The sequence below is a fragment of the Heterodontus francisci genome, chromosome 14 (assembly GCF_036365525.1).
Source record: "Heterodontus francisci isolate sHetFra1 chromosome 14, sHetFra1.hap1, whole genome shotgun sequence".
In the NCBI taxonomy this organism is placed as follows: Eukaryota; Metazoa; Chordata; class Chondrichthyes; order Heterodontiformes; family Heterodontidae; genus Heterodontus; species Heterodontus francisci.
The window spans coordinates 105,311,767-105,329,624 of NC_090384.1; the positions used below are offsets into that span (position 1 = coordinate 105,311,767).

The 17,858-nt window shown below is 43.8% G+C and overlaps 1 protein-coding gene across 1 annotated transcript in view; it reads right to left on the bottom strand.

The window, feature by feature from the left end:
* Nucleotides 1-17,858, bottom strand: part of parvaa (parvin, alpha a) — a 116,334-nt gene that overhangs the window by 97,080 nt on the left and 1,396 nt on the right. The window lies entirely within an intron of this gene.

Below are 17,858 nucleotides of genomic sequence, written 5' to 3' on the forward strand. Positions count from 1 at the left end.
GGGCACAAAAGGGGGGAGTGAGAAAGACAAGGTGCAGAGAGTGCGAGGCATACACAGAAACAGGGAAAGACACAAAGGGAGACTCACAGAGGGAGAGAGGCAGGCAGAGAAGCAGAGAAAGAGAGATACACACAGAGAAATGTACAGGCAGAGAGAGAAAGGGAGAGAGAGAAAAACACAGGGAGAGGGAGAGAGACAGAAAACAGAAACAGAGAAGCACAAACAGAGCCAAAGGCACAGCAAGTGAGAAGGGCAGGCAGTGGGGAGAGAAAAAAAATGGAGGAAGAGAAATGGAGAGATAGAGAGAGAGGTGGACAAAGTTATAGATCGCAAAATAAAGGGAGAGAGATACAAACAGATATTCAGAATGTGCTGGAAACACTATGGGATGTAACCAGTTAATAAGGTGCTTTAACTCGAATGTAGTCGGTTATCTTCCGCTGGAAGCCACAAATCAATTAAGGGGTCCATGAGATCATTAGGCATTTAATCATTTGGGACTAGGTACACTCCTCGCCCCAACAAAGCATCTCTAGAATGTACTTAATGCAACCAACATGCGCTGTCACCGTGAAGTGAATAAGACGACAGTCTTCCTGAAAACAGCTCACACTGTTTTTGGGAAAGAAAGCTGGAGAATTTACCCCTGCCCACCCTGCAGAGTTGGATTAACCCCACCCTCAGCTACCTCACCACCCAACACAGAAACATCTCAAAACCAGAACTGTATTAGATGTGATTAGAAATAAAAGCAGTGAATTGCATGAACTGTCGCTTGTATCTTATCTGCAGATGGATCTGCTGCCTAGATGGAGGCAAGAGACCGGGACTTCCTGTTTATCATTTTTTCACAATACTGAACCACTCCTGTCGCTGCACATCTGCCTAATGGATTGCACTGAACAGCTTTGCTACAAACCTAAAGTACAGGAAATGCGAATCTGACTTAGAAATGAACCTGACAGGCAGTGTACTCTGCTAAGAGGCTGGCTGAACTAGTCCAAAGTGAGCAGCATCAGCTATTTCGATGCTTTCATGCCAATGGTGATGCAGAGGAGGCCACTGACTGGAATTGCATCGAATCTACAGCACAGAAGCCAGCCGTTCAGCGACACTGCTCTCTGCCGGTGACTATACTCCGAGTGTCCTCCCACCCTGCCCCATATTCCTTAGTCTCTTCTCCCCTGTGTATGATTCAAACCAGCTATTAAATGTGCCAACCCCAATCACTTCGCAGGACAGCGAATTCCACATTATCACCATTCTTTGTGTTTCATTTAGGTGTCAGCTGTAACTCAGTGGGTAGCACTCTCAGCCCTGATTGTGGATTCAAGTCCCATACCAGAGACTTGAGCACAAAACTCCACTGCTGTCCTGAGAAAGTGCAGCACTGTCAGAGGTACCATCTTTTGGATGAGACCAAGGCCTCGTCTGCCCTCTCAGGTGGACATGAAGGATGCCATGTCACTATTTCAAAGCAGGGTAGGGAGGTTATCCCGATTGTCCTGGCCAATATTTGTCAACCAACATCACAAAAAAAAAAACAGATGCTCTGCTCATTAGCATATTGCTGTTTGTGGGAGCTTGCTGGGTGCTAATTGGCTGCAAAGTGCTTTGGGACGTCCTGAGATTGTGAAAGGCGCTACAGAAATACAAGTCTTTCTTATTGGAATAAATCTGATGGAGTTTGTTTTTTTTAAAATATCCTGCACGCTTCACAATGGTGAACTTTTGGATGCTGATTCAAATATATCCAATTCTGAACACACATCCACATACTAGAGGTGGGGCACTGAATGTGTCAGCGTTTACAGGGTGTGTATGATCTCCCTGTGACAATGAGTCAGGTCTACAGTTTTTATATTCTATATTCGGCTAAAACTATGAGACAGGGGACAAGATAGGAGTCACAGGAGAATATAAAATTTCAGCCTTGGACTATTTAAAACCAATTCATTTTATTTGCAAATCAAATAATTTTGCGAGATTTTTTGTTTTATAAATAATCTGTACAATTCAGATATGCATCAATACCGGTGGGGGAGGGGTGGAAAGTGGGGAACCAGGAACAGCTTTAATTCTAATATAGACAAGAAGTCTATTGGTTCTTGAAGTTCTTTTTTTTTTAAAATACTGTGATCAGGAGGCATTTTAAACTGCCCTGGTTCTTCAAGTGTCCTGTGTCAGATGTTATAATCTAAGCCAGTGCTGTCCAATTGAAATCTCTGACTAGGGCGGCACAGTGGCGCAGTGGTTAGCACCGCAGCCTCACAGCTCCAGCGACCCGGGTTCAATTCTGGGTACTGCCTGTGTGGAGTTTGCAAGTTCTCCCTGTGTCTGCGTGGGTTTCCTCCGGGTGCTCCGGTTTCCTCCCACATGCCAAAGACTTGCAGGTTGATAGGTAAATTGGCCATTATAAATTGCCCCTAGTATAAGTAGGTGGTAGGGAAATATAGGGACAAGTGGGGATGTGGTAGGAATATGGAATTAGTGTAGGATTAGTATAAATGGATGGTTGATGGTCGGCACAGACCCGGTGGGCCGAAGGGCCTGTTTCAGTGCTGTATCTCTAAACTAAACTAGATGGAGAAGTGGCTATCGTGACAATGTTTTAACCATTAATTTTAGTGAAAGCTCCTAACACACAATCCAGGTAAATATATTTCACACGTGCGCATATTTACTGAACAAACATCTTTGTTTTGCCAAAAGTGCAGCTTCTAGGATTGTGTCCAGCAGCCGGAATTTCTTTCAGAGGTTGGCCGTCTGGTGAAAGCTAACACTGTGTTCTCGGCTCCTGCTCTCTCCACCCTCGAGCGCTCAGACTGGCCATTCTGACTCTTCCTATTATTCTGTACTGATTGGTTGCTTGCTCCTGGCACTCTTCATACCAGGCTGTTAAGTTGGCCTTATAGTATTCCCTCTGCCAGAACACTGCTCCTTCTGCCTCTGAATGCTGGTTTCCAAGGAGTTACTCTCCAGGTGCTCTGATCTTCCTGCCCAGCAGCGGGACTGGCAGACATTCCCGAGGCAGCTCCTGCACTTTTCTCTGTTATGTGACCTCATCCCTCCCTATCTCTGTAATCTCCTCCAGCCCTAAAACCCTCCGGCACTTCTGCACTCCTCCAACGAGCCTCTTGCTCATCCCCGATTATACTTGCTCCACCGTTGGCGGCCTTGCCTTCAGATACCTGGGCCCTAAGATTTGGAATTCCTTCCCTAAACCTCTCTGCCTCGCTAACTCTTCCTTCATGACGCTCTTTAAAAGCTACCAATTTTACCAAGCTTTTGGTCACCAACAATTTTTTTAATATTTGTTTCATGGGATGTGGGCATCGCTGGCTATGCCAGCATTTATTGCCCATCCCTAATTGCCCTTGAGAAGGTGGTGGTGAGCCGCCTTCTTGAACCGCTGCAGTCCATTTGGGGTAGGTACACCCACAGTGCTGTTAGGAAGGGAGTTCCAGGATTATGACCCAGTGACAGTGAAGGAAAGGCGATATAGTTCCAAGTCAGGATGGTGTGTGACTTGGAGGGGAACTTGCAGGTGGTGGTGTTCCCATGTGTCAGCTACCCTTGTCCTTCTCGGTGGTAGAAGTGGCGGGTTTGGAAGGTGCTGTCAAAGGTGACTTGGCGAGTTGTTGCAGCGCATCTTGTAGATGGTACACACTCTTAACTGACCTCGGACATGGCCTAGCAAGGCATTCAGTTGTCACGGGCAACTAGGGACGGGCAACAAATGCTGGCCTTGCCAGAGATGCTCAAATACTTAAAAGAATAAAGAAAACTCATTTGCAGACCCGAGCCGGCTTTTACCCCATCCGACCCAGAGTCCTTCCATTTTTTCCCGCGCCCAACTCCACCATCAGTTAACTTACCTTCTGTTTTTCACTTTGTTCCTTACCTGCACAAGCTTAAAATAACTATAACAAAACCTCCTTTAAAATCCAAAAAGTAAATTAACATTAGAGTCACTTACCTGAGGTGGTGATAGAGCGTGTCTGATCCGGCCCGGCCTGACCTGAGCCCGAATGCCGGACCCGGAAGTGCGACCTGCCCCGACCCCGACACATGTCGTTGGGTCCCATCGGGTTCGGGTCGGGTAGCAGGCCTTTATTCTAGACTCCCCAACCAGGGGAAACATCTTAGCTGCATCTATCCTGTTCATTAAAGGCCTGCTCGGGTCTGCAAAAAAAAAACCCGACCCGAGCCCAACAGAACCACATCTGACCCGAGCCCGACCCGAGTCCTTCCATTTTTTCCCACGCCCGACCTGACCCGACCATCAGTTAACTTACCTTCCGTTTTTCACTTTGTTGCTGATCTGCACAAGCTTAAAATAACTGTAACAAAACCACCTTTCTAGTCCAAAAATTAAATTAACATTGGAGCCATTAACCTGTGATACAGCATGTCATACCCAAGCCTGGATGCTGGACCCGGATGTACAACCCGACCCTACCTGAACCTGACACACGTTGTCGGGTCCTGTCAGGTTCGGGTCCGGTAGCAGGCCTTTACTGTCTATCCCTTTACGTATTTTGTAGGTTTCAATGAGATTATCTCTCATTCTTTGAAACTCTGGAGAATACAGGCCCAGTTTCCCCAATCTCTCTTCATAGGATAGTCCCACCATCCGGAAACAAGTCTGGTGAACCTTTGTTGCACACCCTCTATGACAATAATATCCTTCCTAAGATAAGGGGACCAAAACTGCACACAGTTCTCCAGCTGCGGTCTAATCAAGGTTATATACAATTGAAGCAAGACTTCACTACTTGAGTATTGCTGAAAATAGAGATGTTGTCGAACCTTTTCGTCTTGCACTCATCAGGACAATCCGCAAGAATAACCAATGTAAGGGAAAGCAACAATTTATACTGTACGAGAAGAGAGTGCTGATTGGTTGGCAAGTGAACTCTGATTGGTAGAGGCGTTGCCATGGAGAATGCACCAGTTTACAGTGACTGACAGTTACCTGCCAAGCTTTGTGTGAAATTTAAAACAGGCAGCTTCACTCTGATTGGTCAAGGCATTGTCCTGAGGAATAAACCAGCGAATGGCTGTCATTTATTTTGTTCAGCTGAGACAGGCAGGCTATTTATACATATTCCTTCTGTCTGCAAAGAACAGGGCCCTGTGTATTAATACATGTAGCTTCCAGTACACGCAAATGCGCCACACTGCGAGCCTGATTGACAATCTTAAATTGGTTGTCAGCGTAATTCTTAGGCATACCCAACCAGCCAGTGCTCGCAAAACTCAAAACGCAGTGTCCAATATTAGATGTGATTCCACGATTGGACAACATTTGCTAAATAATCCACAGCATGCTAAGAATGCTAAGAATTACTGCATTGCTGCAGTGCACTTGTAGATGGTACACACTGTGCACCCATGGCAGAGGGAGTGACTGTTGAAGGGGCCAATCAAGCAGGCTACTTTGTCCTGGATGGTGTCGAGGTTCTTGAGTGTTGTTGGAGTTGCACCCACTCAGGCAAGTGCAGAATATTCCATGACATTCCTGACTTGTGCCTTGTGGGTAGAGGCTTTGGAGAGTCAGGAGGGAATTATTTGCTGCAGAATACTCAGCCTCTGACCTGATAATTGTCTTTATTCCACTGACTGGAGATCTGAATTTATATATATTTTTTTAATTTAAAAAGGAAAAAAAAAAAACTTAGGTTGGTTACCTAATTTGCAACACTATATCCTGCATTTCAATGCTTGTGAGGAGTGGGTCGAAATGTCTGCTGAGTCCCCCATAAGAACCAAGACCAAGGAAGTTCAAAGGAACTACCTGTTCTTTCAGCAAGAAGAAAAAATACTGCTGACTGCTATGTTTGAATGACTGAGTGACTCTCATGTGACAGGCCCCCTCCCCATCTGTGGTTTTAAGCTGGTGTTTTCTCTGCAGCAGAGGAGTCGGACCTGGACTCTGACACATGCAGACCTAAGTGGGGGTCCCTCTCTCTCTCTCCAAACCAGCTTCAAAGCTTTCAAATCCTGCTTGTTGACTGACCATCTTTGCATACTCAGGCTGCAATCAGAAACCCCGTTGGAGGAAATCATCCGCATTGCTATCTCCAAGAGACCCGCCAAACTAGGCATCTACCTCTTCAAACTAAATGCCTCAGGACCACCGAATTCAGCTAGAAGCCAGCTGAATCACCAAACGACACAGACTGTATACTTCAAAAAAAAATTTTTTTTTTAACTCAACCAATCTACCTTTCCCCACTCTGTAACCTATTTGTGTGTGTGCGTGTAAATTTTCAGTGTGTGTGAGTGTGAAAGTTGGTGCATTGTTTATTGTTTTATCAGTTCATTTTAGGTACAATAAAATTAACCTCTTTCTTTGTTAACGCAAGAAAACCTGTCTGATTGATTACTGACTTGCTATGATTATAACAAGAACCAAACGTCTACTGAATTGGCTAGTACATTCACTTTAAGAAAGAATTAAACCTGTTGTGGTCAAACAAGGAGAGGGAAAAGACGGAAGCCCTTCAACCCTCCGCCCCCCCCTCACTTAACCGTAACAATTTATATGGCTGGTCCCATTAAGATTCCAGTCCAGGATGTTGATGGTGGAGAAATCAACGATGATAGTGCCTTTGAATCTCAAGGGGAGGTGGTAAGACTCTTCTTGTTGGAGATGGTCATTGTCTGGTACTTGTGTGGCACAAATATTGCATGCCAATAACAGTGTCATGCAGGGCCCCTCCCCCCCTCCCCGGCAAGAATGAAGCACATTAATTTCACATGAACATTGATATTGAACTGTTATTGGAATAAAGAATTTAAAAAAAACACCAGACTCTTGACTGTGAAGACATTTGCATATTTAGAGACGGTGCTTAAAAAGGAACAAAATACCATGCCCTGACACATTAAATCCACAATGGACTTTTGATTACCAGAAATTGAAGGTGGAGAAGCTAGCATTTCAGGTTAACTGCCAAGATGCTCCCAATACACAGAAGAGACCTGGTCAAACCAGTCAGTCACATGACCACCTGTTGGCCAACTAGGGCACTTTTAAATTGGCCACAGAGAATTTGAACTCAAAGCTGTTTGTACCTGAATTGAAAAGAACCTCTCCTGTCTGCTCTCATCATTCTCACCAGCTTTGGAATACACTGAAAACATATGAACCCTGAGAAAGAGACGTCTCCTACAGTGATCAAGGTTTAAGAAGAATACTGGGCCCCAACGAAAAGCAAGATCTATCTACAAGCAAGGACAACAGCGAGCTCGAAGCACAGTAACAAAAACTCTTCAGAGATTGCCTCAAACCACTCCACTATTTTTCTTCTGCTCTTTGCTGTATCTATTTGCATGTGCGTATCACATATGCATGCTAGCGTGGGGCACGGCATGTATCTGTAGGCGTTAACCAAGTTAGAGTTTAAGTTTTAATAAATTTCACTTTTCTTCTTTAAACCCAAGAAAGCCAGTTTGTGATCATTTCTTTGCCTTATAATTGGAAAGCGGTGAACAAGGATTCACCAAGGGGGAGCTCAAAACACGGTGTCTTTAAAATTAAATCCTGTTACAATAAGACCCAGGTGAAGGTTAAAAGGGACCCCTAGACACCTTGCTCACCTGGTCATAACACCAACCTGAGCCTGAATGCTGTCCAGGTCTGGCCACCACAACTTAGGAAGGATGTCAAGGCCTTTGGAAGGGTGCAGAGGAGATTTACCAGAGTGGCAGCAGGGATGAAGGACTTCTGTTAATGTGGAGAGACTGGGGCTGTTCTCCTTAGAGTAGAGAAGGTTAAGGAGAGACCTTATAGAGGCATTCAAAGTTAGGAGGAGTTTCTTTCGAGTAGATAGGGAGGATCTGTTTCCTCCACTGGCAGGGCAGTTAATCACCAGATGACACAGATTTAAGATAAAAGAATCAGGGGAGCAATGATGAGTTTTTTTAATGCTACAAGTTGTTGTGATCTGGAACGCGCTGCCTGAAAGGGCACTGGAAGCAGATTCAATAGTAACTTTCAGAAAGGGAATTGGATAAATAGAAAAAGATAGGCTAGGGCTCATGGGATTGTGGGGTAATATGTTAGCATGGATTGAGGATTGGTCAACAGATGGAAAACAGAGTAGGAATAAACAGGTCATTTTCACAATGGCAAATTGTAACTAGTGGATTGCCACAAGTGTCTGTGCTGGGATCTCAATAATTTACAATCTATATTGATGACTTAGATGCTGGGACCAAGAGCAATGTTTCTAAGCTTGCTGTAAATCGGGAGGTGGAAGGAAGAAATGAACTTGGTGAAATTACAATCACCAGGGAAGCGGTAGTGACCAAACTGATGGAACTGCGGGCTCACAAGTCCCCGGGTCCTGATGGGCTTCATCCCAGGGTCTTGAAAGAGGTGGCTGATGAGGTAGATGCATTGGTGTTAATTTTTCAAAATTTGCTAGATTCTGGAAAGGTTCCATCAGACTGGAAAGTAGCAAATATAACCCCTCTATTCAAGAAGGGGGGAAGGCAGATAACAGGTAACTATAGCCCTGTTAGTTTGACGTCTGTCGTGGGGAAGGTGTTAAAATCAATCATTAAGGAGGCTGTAACTGGGCACTTAGAAAAATGCAAGTTAATCGGGAATAGTCAGCATGGTTTTGTGAAGGGAAATCATGTTTAACCAATTTATTGGCCTTCTTAGAGGAGTAACATGCACTGTGGATAAAGGGGAGCCCGTTAACGTACTGTACTTGGATTTCCAGAAGGCATTTGACAAGGTGTCACATAAAAGGTTATTGCGCAAAGTAGGAACTCATGGTGTAGGGGGTAACATATTAGCATGGACAGAAGATTGGCTGGCTGGCAGAAAAGGGTCTTTTTCTGATCAGCAAGATGTAGTCAGTGGAGTGCCGCAGGGATTCTGAGCTGGGGCCTCAACTTTTACAATTTATATCAATGACTGAGATGAGGGGAGCAATGACATGGTAGCTAAATTTGCAGATGACACAAAGATAGGTAGGAAAGTATGTTGTGAAGAGACATAAGGAGGTTGCAGACTGATATAGATAGGTTGAGTGAATGGGAAAAAATCTGGCAGATGGGGTATAATGTGGGAAAATGTGTTGTTCACTTTGGCAGGAAGAATAAAAAAGCAGAGTATTTCTTAAACAGGGAATGACTGCAAAATTCTGAAGTGCAGAGGGATCGAGGTGTTCTTCGAGTACAGGAGTCACAAAAAGTTAGTATGCAGGTACAGCAAGTAATAAAGAAGGCTAATGGAATGCTATCCTTTATTACGAGAGGAATTGAAAATAAAGGTAAGGATGTTATGCTTCAGTTATACAGGGCATTGGTAAGACCACATCTCCAATACCGTGTGTAGTTTTGGTCTCCTTATTTAAGGAAGGATGTGAATGCGTCGGAGGTGGTTCAGAGGAGGTTTACTAGATTGATACCTGGAATGAGTAGGTTGTCTTATGAGGAAAGGTTGGACAGACTGGGCTTGTTTTCACTGGTGTTTAGAAGAGTGAGGGGAGACTTGACTGAAGTTTATAAAATCCTGAACGGTCTTGACAAGGTGGATGTGGAAAGGATGTTTCCTCCTGTGGGTGAGTCCAGAACGAGGGGGCACTATTTTAAAATTAGGAGTTCACCCTTTTAGGACAGAGATGCGGAGAATTTTTTTCTCTCTGAGGGTTGTGCAACTTTGGAACTCTCTGCCTCAGAAGTGGGTGCAGGTGGGGGTGGATAGATTCTTGTTAGGCAGGGGAATCAAAGGTTATCAGGGGTAGATGGGATTGTGGAGACACAAGGAGATCAGCCGTGATCTTATTGAATGGCGGAGTAGGCTCGAGCAGTCGAATGGCCTACTTCTGCTCCTAATTCGTACGGTCGTATCGGCGTATGGACAATACGAAGCTAGGTGCGAAAGTAAGCTGTGAGGAGGATGCAAAGAAGTTGAAAATGGATCTAGACAGGCTAAGTGATTGAACAAGAAGGTGGCAGATGGGAGGATACTGTGAGGAAGTGTAAGGTAGGAACTTTGGTAGAAAGAACAGAAAAGCAGAATATTTTTTCCCAAAGGTGAGAGACTAGTAAATGTTGGAATTCAAAGGAATTTGGGGGTCCTTGTAAACAAAGCACAGAAAGTTAACTTGCAGGTACAGCAAGCAACTAGGAAAGCAAATGGTATCTTCGCCTTTATTGCAAGAGCAAGAAACTCATACTGCAATTATATAGGGCTATGATGAGTTCACACCTGGAGTACTGTGCTGAGTTTGTTCTCCTATGAAGAGAGATTGTGTAGAATGGACCTATATTTTCTGGAGTTTAGAAAAATAAGAGGTGATTTCATTGAAATTACAAATTCATGAGAAGCTTGACAGGGTTGATGCTGAGATGCCGTTTGCTCTAGCTGGAGAGACTACAACTAGTGGTCATAGCATTCACCAGCAACCCGGACCTGCCACCTCCGCCCTAATCCAGAGTTTCACCTAAACAATAACCACTGGGAAAGAACTCAAATGTTTCTGACTATGGAAGGCAACTTACCCATGACCCTCACCTAAAATACCAGGGTGTCAGCCTGGACAGGACTCTCACCAATCGCCCCCTCATCAAAACCGGCCAAAACATAAAAACCTGCTCGAGGGTCATGGGGAGCACAACCTGAACAATTCACACTGCAACAATGGCCCTAATCTACTCTGCTGTAGAATACTACTCTGCCTCATGGCCCTGCAGCCGCCACACAAAGATTGTGGATGTGTAGCTATACGCCACCATAAGGACAGTGTCAGTGCAGCTTAACTCCACTCCAACTGAGTGACTCCTGGTGCTGTCCCACATTGCCCTGCCTGCCATTTTCCCTAATGCAATCGTGCTCCATGAGATGGAAAACGTCTTGAGCAACACCAACTTCCCTATTAACTTGTAAAACCCACCAAGAAAGCATTTAAATCGCATCAGCCTTTCTGGGAAACAGCAGCTACTAATCTCACAGCTGGTATCAACCCACGATCCAGATGGATCGAATCCTGGGACAAATGCAGCATTAAAAAAAAACCCAACACCTCATCATTGACCCAACAGTAGTGATCCCTGACTTCAACCTCCCTCGAAGACAGTGGACGGCTCTCAACCCAATCCACAAAGGGCATGGAAAATACTGCCACCTTCTCCATAAGTGGAAGGTGAGGGACGACCCGAAGTGCAATTGTGACCATGAGTCTCAAACCATGGAACACATCACATCAACCTGCCCATGAAGATCTGATGCAGGAGGCACCTCATTTCTCCACTCAGCATCTCAGGAGACCACTGATTGGACAGTCAAACTAGACATCCCATTATAAACTTTTCCCTCACACGACATTAGTTGTAGGAGTCATAGTTTCAGGACAAGGGGTTGGCATTTAGGACTGAGATGAGAAGAAATTTCTTCACACAGTGAGTTGTGAATCTTTGCAATTCTCTACCCTAGGAAGCTGCAGATGCTCAGTTGTTGAGTATATTCAAGGTTGAGATTGATAGACTGATAGGGATATGGAGATAATGTTGGAAAGTGGAGTTGAGGTAGAAGTTCATCCATGATCATATTGAATGGTGGGGCAGGCTCAATGAGCCAAATGGCCTCCTCCTGTTCCTATTTCTTATGTTGTTAAAGACTTGAACCTCAGAATGTCCCAAAGCGCTTTACAACCAAGGAGGTACAATATGAAATATTGTCACAATTGTAATATGGGAAACGTAGCAGCCAATTTGCTCACAGCAAGATCCCACAAACAGCAATGTGATAGCAGCCAGAAAATTTGTTAGCAATTCCTATGATTTAAGTTAGTGATGTTCCCCTTTCCTAGGGCTAAGCAGCATGAGGAGCTGACAAGACATTGATTGATATAAAAATGACCAACCATAGATGCACATTTCCTCATCTTAGTCAGTAATTTCCAAGAACATGAAAATAGAATATACACGCCTTACAGTGATGACTAATTCATGATATGTGATCATCACCCAGCTCGTACTAAACTCTTTCATTGTTCATAGGCTATAACTTCCTGATATCCACAGAGACAAACCTCTTCCATTAGGAAACCTCTCTCTAAGGAGTGACAAATAGTGAGGGTGATATGAACCACCTGCAACAGGAAATAGATAGGCTAGCAGAATGGGCAGACAAGTAGCAGATGGAATTTGATATAGACAAGAAGTGTGATGTGATGCATTTTAGCAGAAGGAATAGGGTGAGCTAATGTATACTTAATGGCATAGTTCTAAAGAGTGGGCAGGGAGAGAGGGACTTGGGAGTGCATGTACATCGATCTTCGAAGGTGGTAGAACATATTGTAAGAGTGGTTGGTAAAGCATATGGGATCTTGGGCTTCATAAATAAAGGCATCGAGTACAAAAGCAGGGAAGTTATGCTGAATCTTTATAAAGCTCTGGTTAGGCCCCAACTGGAGTATTACATACATACGAATTAGGAGCAGGAGTAGACCACTCGGCCCCTCGAGCCTGCTCCACCATTCAATAAGATCATGGCTGATCTGATTGTAACCTCAATTCCGCTTTCCCGCCTCCCACCGATAACCTTTCACCCCCTTGCTTATCAAGAATCTATCTATATCTGCCTTAAAAATATACAAAGACTCTGCTTCCACCACCTTTTGAGGAATAGAGTTCCAAAGACTCTCAACCCTCAGAGAAAACATTTCTCCTCATTTCTGTCTTAAATGGGCGACCCCCTTATTTTTAAACAGTGACTCCTATTGCGTCCAGTTCTGGTCACCACACTTTAGGAAGGATGTGAGGGCCCTCGAGAGGGTGCAGAGGAGATTTACCAGACTGATTCCAGGGATGGGGGATTTTAGTTACAAGGATAGTTTGGAAAAACAGAGTTTGTTCTGACTGGAGCAAAGGAGATTGAGGAGAGATTTATTGGAGGCATACATTTTTATGACAGGTTTAGATAAGTTAGACAAGGAAAAACTGTTCCCATTACCTGATGGTACAAGGACTAGGGGACACAGATTGAAGATTTTGGGCAAGAGATGCAGGGGGAATATGAGGAAGAGATTTTTTTACGCAGTGGGTTGTAATGACCTGGAACTCGCTGCCCACGAGGGTGGTGGAAGTGGAGGCAATCAATGACTTCAAAAGGAAATTGGATGGGCACTTGAAGAAAATAGATCTGCAGGGCTACTGGGATCGAGCGAGGCTGACTGGATTGCTCTGTGAAGAGCTGGCTTGGACTGGATGGGCCAAATGGCCTCACTGTCAAGCCCCTTTGTAATCTTGTACGTTTCAATCAGATCACCTTTTATTCTTCTAAACGCCAGAGAGTATAGACCCAAGTTACTCAGCCTCTCATCATCAAACAGGGGTGGCAACTGGCTCCTGAGCGGAATGCTGCTCTTGAACATCTCATTTGCAGCTCTAATTCTTACCCAGTTGGATGGCATTATCATGAAAAAAAGCCTAAAAAAATTAAGTCAATAAAATATCACACACTGGGAATTTGTCTCACTTGCTGAAGATGCAAGAGCCATGTTTTACTGTGTGGCTAAAGGTTTCAAATGATTATTTTAACAAAAAACCCAATTGTGCTCTAAATAAACCTGTTCAAGTGGGACAGTTACACCATGGTTCTAGATAACGCCTTTGGTCTGAGGAACAGGTTTCATGGTTGTGACCATTATTGTTTCTAATATAGCTGAGATGACAATTATTCTGAATGTGCTATTAAAAGCTTTAAAAAAAAAATCAGAGAATCAATAGCCGAAAAAAATTGTCTTAATTCTGCACATCTTAGGTTTAAAGTTTGTTTTAAAGATGACTTTACTGACAAAATTTTAGTTCAAAAAATCCATTTATTACACGATCTATTACAAAAGCAAAGACAAGAAGCATTCAGTTTTATATGTAAATTCATTACTTTTTTATTCAAAGTGGAAACATGCTGTTTTTCCAATAAATTAATATGATTCACCATTTTTACATTTTCTTTTCGAACATGCTTATAGATAATTCACGCAAATTGACACATAAAACCAGAACATGCAGATACTGATAAAAAAAATCAAAAAGTGAGTTAGGTTCATTTTAGTTTTGATTTTTTTCTATTGATAAATATGTGTATTAGATTTATTATATATGCAAATTATGCATTCTACCAGAGACACTTGGCAATTTGCCATGTATTTGGTTTAGAAATGCTGAATTTTTGTCTTGACGCTCCAATAGTTTTTTTTTTTAGGCAATTTAAAAAAAAAAAAATACGCTCATCAGGTTCCAACCCGTGTCATCCCTGGGACAAATCTGGTGACCCTTCAACATACCTCCTCCGACACAAGTATATCTTCCTTGGAGATGGAGACTAAAACTGCGCACAGTACTCCAGGCATGGTCTCAACAAAGCCCTGTACAATTGTAGCGTAACTTCCTTATTCTTGTACTCCAATCCCCTTGCAATAAAGCCCAACGTCATTTGCCTTCCTAATTGCTTGCTGTATTCTAACTTTGTGTTCCTTGTACGAGTACACCCAAGTCTCTCTGAACATCAACATTTACAAGTTTCACAACTTTTAAAAATTTCCTTTTCTATTCTTACTACCAAAGTGAATAACCTCACACTACCCCATATTATATTCCATCTGCCACCTTGTTGCCCACTCACGCAACCTAAATTTATATCTGTGCAGCCTCTCTGTATCTTTTTTCCTGACCATTAATCAATCCTCCATCTATATTAACCCCAATCTTGCGTATTACCCTTTCGTGTGGCACCTTATTGAATGCCTTTTGGAAATCCAAGTACACTACATCGACTGGCTCTCTTTTATATACCCTACTAGTTACATAACAAACAACTTATATTTATATAGTGTCTTTAACATAATAAAACGTAATAAAAGTCACTTCATGGGAGCGTTATAAAACAAAATATGACACTGAACACATAAGGAGATATTAGGTCAGATGAGCAAAAACTTGGTCAAAGAGGTAGGTTTTAAAGAGTGTCTTAAAGGAGGAAAGTGAGGTGGAAAACAGAGAGGTGTAGGGAGGGTATTGCAGAACTTGGGGCTTAGGCAACTGAAGGCACAACCACTAATGGTACAGCAATTAAAATCAGGAATGCACGAGGCTAGAATCAGAGAAGTGCAGATATCTCAGGGGATTGTGGGGCTGGAGGAGATTACAGAGATAGGGAGGTGTGAGGCCATGGAGGGATTTGAAAATAAGGGTTAGAATTTTAAAATCAAGATGTTGCTTAACCAGGAGCCAACACAGGTCAGTGAACACAGGGATGCTCGGGGAACAGGACTTGGTGCGAGTTAAGTCATGGGCAGTAGAATTTGAATGACCTCAAGTTTACAGAAGGTAGAATATTGGAGTCCAGCCAGGAGTGCATTGGAATAGTCATATTGAGAGGTAACAAAGGCATGAATGAGGGTTTCAGCCGCAGATGAGCTGAGACAGGGGTGATGTCAGGTGATGTTACGGAGGTGGTTTTAATGATGGCATGAATACGAGGTCAGAAGCTCATCTCGGGGTCAAATGTGACACCAAGGTTGCAAATGGACTAGTTTAATTGCAAACTGTTGTCAGGGAGAGGGATGGAGTCGATAGCTAGGGAATGGAGTTTGGAGAGGGAACCGAAAACAATGGCTTCAGTCTTCCCAATATTTAATTGGAGGAAATTTCTGCTCATCCAGTACTGTATGTAGGATAAGCAGGCTGATAATTTAGCAACAGTGGAAGAACCAAAAGAGGTGGTGATGAGGTAGAGCTGGATGTTGTCTGCGTACAGGTGAAAACTAACACTGTGCTTTCGGATGATGTCGCTAGGGGGTCAGCATGCAGATGAGAAATGGGGGGCGGGGGGGGGGGGCCTGAGGACAGTACCTTGGGGGACATCGGAGGTGTCAAACACGCTTGCTAATTTACACTGTTTCAAGCAGTAATCCAAATCTGATGTTCCTCCCCCTTACCCACCCACCCCACCCCACATCCCTATATCCCACTTTCCTTCATCCACCACTTATTAAATATTGACATGGACTCTGCTTCAATCACAAATTCCAGTGGTGCTTTTCACAACATCACAACCATCTTTGCGGAAAACACCTCCTCCTCTCTCATAAATTTCAAACATTTATTCTATTTCTGAGTTTTCAGGAGAAATGGGGGCGCAGTGAGAAGGAGGGGAAATTAGTACTGCCCCTCCGACAGGGAGATACTCCCTCAGTACAACTCCTCCGACCTTGCGGCGCTCCCTCAGTACTGACCCTCCGACAGTGTGGCACTCCCTCAGTACTGCACAGGGAGTGCCTGCCTAGATTTTGCGCTCAACTCGTCGGAGTGGAATTTTAATGACATTCTGGCACAAAGACGTGAGCTCTACCCATTGAGTTACGGCTGACACCTATACAATAAACGAATAAGCAAAATGTTTGTCTATTTTAAGCAGCAGACTTTTGGCATTTGGTCCACGTTAGTTATTTCAAACAGGCAACTGACTGGTCCAAACCTGAATGGATGAAAATCCTACAGTACCCAGCCGAGACAAACATATTCTAGTCTAGAACTGGAACCTTTCCTCTCCTCACACCAGCAAAACTCAGCCTTTAAACTAACATCAAACATAAATCTCCAACAAGACCAGGATTTAAATCGGTAATAGGGACCCATCTCCCTCAAATACTAAAGTATTTGAGATTGAGAATTAATGAACCAGCAGGATCCCATTGTACCTGTGCTGGCTGTCTGAAAGAGCTATCCAATTAACCCCACTCCCCTGCTCTTTCTCCAGAGCCTGCCAACTTATCCCTTCGAATGTTTATCCAAGTCCCTTTTGAAAGTTACTATTGAATCTGCTTCCACTGCCCTTTCAGGCAGCGCATTCCAGATCACAACAACTCACTGTGTTACAAAATAATTTCCCATCTGCTTTGTTTTTGACAGTTATCTTAAATCTGTGCCCTCTGGTTACTGACCCTCCTTCCTGGAAACCAGTTTCTCCTGGTCTACTCCATCAAAACCCCTCCTAATTTTGAAGACTTCCATTACATTTCCTGTTAACCTTCTCTGCTCTCAACTTCTCCAGTCTCTCCACAATAACCTCCTGGTACCGTTCTGGCAAATCCCCTCTGCGCCCTCTCCAAGGCCTTGACATCGTTCCTAGTGTAGTTGCCAAAACTGGATACATTACTCCAAGCTGGGGCCTAACCAATGATATATAAAGGTTCAGCAGAACTTCAGTGGCAGTAACACAACTCCTAAAGTATTGGTGAGAATGAGAGGCGATCTCATTGAAACATACAAGTTTCTGAAGGGGCTGGATAGGATAGACACTGAGATTGTTTCTGCTGGTTGGGGAATCGAAAACACGGGGGCATAGTCTTAGAATAAGGGGTCATCATTCAGGACTGAGATGAGGAGAAATTACTTGACTCAATGGGTCGTGAATCTTTGGAATTCTCTACCCCAGAGAGTTGTGGATGCTCCATCATTGATTATATTTAAGGCTGAGATAGATTTTTGTTCTCTCGGGGAATCAAGGGATATGGCGAGTGGGTGGGAAAGTGGAACTGAATCCTAAGACCAGCCATGATGGTATTGAATGGTGGAGCAGGCTCAATGGGCCATGTGGTCTACTCCTGCTCCTATTTCATGTGCCCTTAAGAAGCACTCCTTAAGTGCTTAAGGAGCACTCCTAATTCAGTACAGTGTCAAATGTACTGAAGACCTGAGCTCAAGGAAACTCACTGATTAAGAGACAGGAAGCCAAGGTGGGTTAATAGGATTGAAGTATTACATTGAGTGTACAGCAAAGAAACAGGCCATTCGGCCCAACTAGTCCATGCTGGTGTTTATGT